The sequence below is a fragment of the Amblyomma mixtum genome, chromosome 7, assembly GCF_055824585.1.
Source record: "Amblyomma mixtum isolate Tamu chromosome 7, ASM5582458v1, whole genome shotgun sequence".
NCBI classification, from domain to species: Eukaryota; Metazoa; Arthropoda; class Arachnida; order Ixodida; family Ixodidae; genus Amblyomma; species Amblyomma mixtum.
The window spans coordinates 149,663,727-149,667,826 of record NC_143018.1 but is presented as its reverse complement, the minus strand read 5'-3'; the positions used below and the strand labels follow the sequence as shown (position 1 = coordinate 149,667,826).

Here is a 4,100-nt window from a genome sequence, read left to right as displayed (position 1 = left end):
GCAGTCACTCTTCCTGAGACCCTAGGCTTTAAAGATAACAATGGTCATGTAAATAAATCTACAGTGGAAGTTAGCAAAAAACGATTGGAGGATTGGTGGCTGAAAAGCAGAGACGTGCATAAGGTTAGAATTGTGGGAAACCGTAGGTAAAGATGATGGTGAATCTTAATGAGAATTTCCAACACAGTAAACAAAAAAATAACAAAGGAAAGAAAAGCTGAGCATGGTGGCAATTGCCACCACCCCGTTTCAAAGGGGGCGCTCCCATCCATCCACCCACCCGTCCGTCCGTCCGTCCGTCCGTCCGTCCGTCCGTCCGTCCGTCCGTCCGTCCGTCCATCCATCCATCCATCCATCCATCCGTCCCTCCGTCCATCCGTCCATCCGTCCATCCGTCCCTCCGTCCCTCCGTCCGTCCATCCATATGCATGCTCTCCCGCGGCGTGGGCTGGCGAAGGCGTGGAGCCCGGTCGGTGGTCTTGTCTTGCTTCTTCTCAGCTCGTTCGTCGGGCTGCAAACTGTGTTTGTTTCACCCGCTTGTCTTGTGAATAGGTCGTGTGCTGTAATGACTGCAGATGGCTGCGAATTCAAAGCGCCAGACTCATTGTTTTGCCCCTGGGTGCACGACGGAGTATGTTTCCGCAAGAAAGAAGGGAAACAAAGCCTCCGATTTTTCAGTGTCAAATGATGAGGAGAGGTTTCGAGCGTGGCGGAGAGTGATTGCTCGCGCGAACAAGCCCTTGGAGAAATCGTCGGTGCTCTGCGAACTGCATTTCGATGAGATTCATCGTACGGGATTACACCCACGTTGTGAATGGAGAGGTGGTGAAGATTCCTCGTGGCCGGCCCTGCCTCAGTGACGACGCTGTACCCACGTTGTTTCCCAGCACACCATCTCATTTGTCCAAACGACTACCCCCGAAAAGAAAGTCTAAGACACCCAGCGGAGAAATTCTGGGGAAGAAAAGGAAAGTCGCCACAGGAGGCAACTTCGTTCGACGACGCGAGTACTGGCGAAACAGCGGTTCATGACACATGTAACCTACGATAGCTGGAGCATCTTAGCGGAGACAACCTACCGACCGAGTACTGGTCAAAAAGCCTTATCGCCGGAAACAGTCGCATTTAGCGTTTGCGCGCCAGACAACGATAGCTTGTGTTTCAGAAAACTCGTGTTGTGTTCCGCGCACGGAGGTCGCTATCACTGTTCAGTGTTTGTTCAGGGTGTATATGTAAAGAAAGTGGACGTTTTTGACGCTATAAGTGTGGAAGGCCTCCTTCGCTCTGTAAACGAGATGAATGAATGCGCGGGATTGAAGGACTTGGCGGAAGAAAAATTTCCCAGGACTGGCCAGGTCAAGTATAGTGCCACGTATCATTGCAGTGTGTGTTCGTTCACGCTCAAGGCAGCAGGAAAGGGTCGTTATCACTTTTGTTCGTGGCGCGAGAAGCGACCAGACTAATCTCGAATGATCGCAGCCATGAAAGGCTCCATCTAGGTTTTTCCAGATTACCGCGTAGATGATCTTGACCTGTTATCTGGAAGTTTCATCGCCGGCTTTAAATTGAGCGATGCGGCGGACATTCGTAGTTCGACGACCGACGAGCACGTTTGTTGCTTACGCCGCCGCCGAGTGATTCAGTTATTTTGCGGGCTCAAGTCAGCCCAAATAAAGAGCTTCGTTTCCAAGACTGGCTGGTGTCTTCCTGACCGCTGGACTGCCGTCACTACAACGTGACATCTGGTGGAGGTGCTGGGTAGCCTCCCATGTTCCGGACACCCCCTACAAGTCGAGACGCCAGCCCTTTGAGTCATCTACCGCAGGACCTGAGTCCAGTCCACCGCGCGAGCCGACGCCTGCAAGGGGACGAACCTGAGTTCGGGATTCTGCCGGACACTACCCGGAAGCGAAAGCCAGCAGCAACATCTACCATGAGCTTGCCCCAGGCGATGACTCCAATCATTTTTCAGCAGCCCCGGGTGCCACCAACCTTCGACGCTTCGCCTGGCGCCGACCCCGAAGAATGGCTGGAGCAGTTCGACCGTGTGGCTATATTCAACAACTGGGACGATGCCACGAAACTTAGGTACGTGTTCTTCGCCTTGGAGGGACCAACAAAAGTCTGGTTTGAGAATGAGGAAGCTAACCTAACGAAATGGGAAACCTTCAAGGAGCAGCTTCTAAAGACCTTCACGAACGTCGTGCGAAAGGAGAGAGCCCAGCAGCTGCTACAGTCTCGCATACAACACCCAAACGAGACCGTTGCTGTGTGCACTGAGGAAATGAAGCGTCTCATCCGGCGTACCGACGCAAACATGAAGGAAGAAGAAAAGTAAAGCTGCTCATGCGAGGACTTAAAGAGCAGCTCTTTGCCGGCCTCGTCCGCAACCCACCGAAAACTGTCGCGGAATTTGTAGAAGAGGCATCCACGATGGAAAAAACTCTTGATGCCCGAGCTCGCCAGTATGACCGCCAGCAGCGCGTTTTCTCAGCAAGCTGCCTGGACACCGCTAACAGCAATGACCTGCGGGAGGTTATACGTCAAGTTGTGCGAGAGGAGCTCCGACGATTGCTGCCAACGGGAACGCAGCCGCAACCTTCACCGCTCACTGACGTCATCCGGGACGAGGTTCAACAGGCCTTGGGTGTGACGCCGACACCCATGCAGCCTATGCAGCCCCCAGCCATGACTTACGCCGCAGCTGTGTGTCGTCCTGCACCTCGACGACGGGACCCAAGCCCCTATCACCCTCAGCCAGCTGCGTTGGACCGCCGCCCACTCGCCCCAACCCGCCCGTCCTACGAGCGACGCGCGCAGCCGAGGAAATGCGACGAGTGGAGAACTCCCGACCAGCGCCGCCCACTATGCTTCCACTGTGGCGAAGCCGGTCACGTCCTCCGGCACTGCCCATACAGAAGACTGGGCATCCGAGGGTTCTCTTACGAAGCTCCACGACCCCGACCCGGCCAGCGACCAGCCGAAATCGAGGAGTTTTTGCGTCGGGAAGAATGCTCACCGCCCAGCCTCCTATCACGTTCCCCGTCGCCTTCGTCTCCGCGCTTTGTATCTCCTAGCCGAGGCTACGCAGTGCGCGGACGTTCCCCCAGCCCCCGAAGGTTAAACTGAATAAAGCAGCCTCTGGAGGTGAGGTTGCTTCCGAGCGCAAGTACAAAGATCCTCCATCGACGAAAACCCAAGTCCATGCCTCAACTACGACGACAACACCGACGACAACACCGACGACAACACCGCCGACAACACCGACGACAGCACCGACAGCGGCGACGACGACGCGGCCAGACTTCAAGCTTTTACCGTTGCCCAGTGAAGTAACGTCGCAGTACGCCCACCGCAGCCTCACTACTCGACGAAGCCGAGATCGTACACCGAAGACAACGTGCAATGCGAAAACGCGAACAAGTGACCTTGAAGTTATGATTGACGATCACGCGGTTACTGCCTTGGTGGACACCTGAGCTGACTACTCCGTCATGAGTGGGCCACTCGCTGTCCGACTCAGGAAGGTAACAACAACTTGGATATAGCCCGCTGATCCGCACCGCAGGTGGTAACCTGATTACGCCGTTAGGACGCTGCACCGCGAGAGTTACTGTAAATGGGAGAACCTACGCGACAACCTTCCTGATCCTACAGCAATGCTCGAGAGACGTGATTTTAGGAATGGACTTCCTGAATGAACATCGGGCGATCATCGACCTTCGATCCAAGTCGATCAAGCTTTCCACGGACAAAGCCATATCTGCAGCGACGACAGCGACTCATCGCGTTGCCTTAAACGTCCTTGACGAAGTACTGAGCGTGCCGCCCCGATCAAGTGTCTTCGCCTGCATAGGTACTGGAGACGTCGAAACTGCCGAAGGCGTCGTCGAGGAGAACACCCAGTTACTCCTTGATCGAGGACTGGGCGTCGCAAGGGGAGTCGCCCAAATCCGAAATGGCCAAGCCCAGGTGCTGCTAACCAACTTCACCAAAGAATACCGGCATCTTAACAAAGGTACGACGATCGCTTTCCTCGACGAGCTGGCAGACATCAGAGACATATTTGCCCCACCCGACCAACCCGTAGAACCACCTAA

At 54.9% G+C, this 4,100-nt stretch overlaps 1 pseudogene; it reads left to right on the top strand.

The window, feature by feature from the left end:
• Positions 1 to 575: 575 nt before the first annotated feature.
• On the top strand, positions 576 to 4,100 carry LOC149337838 (uncharacterized; annotated as a pseudogene).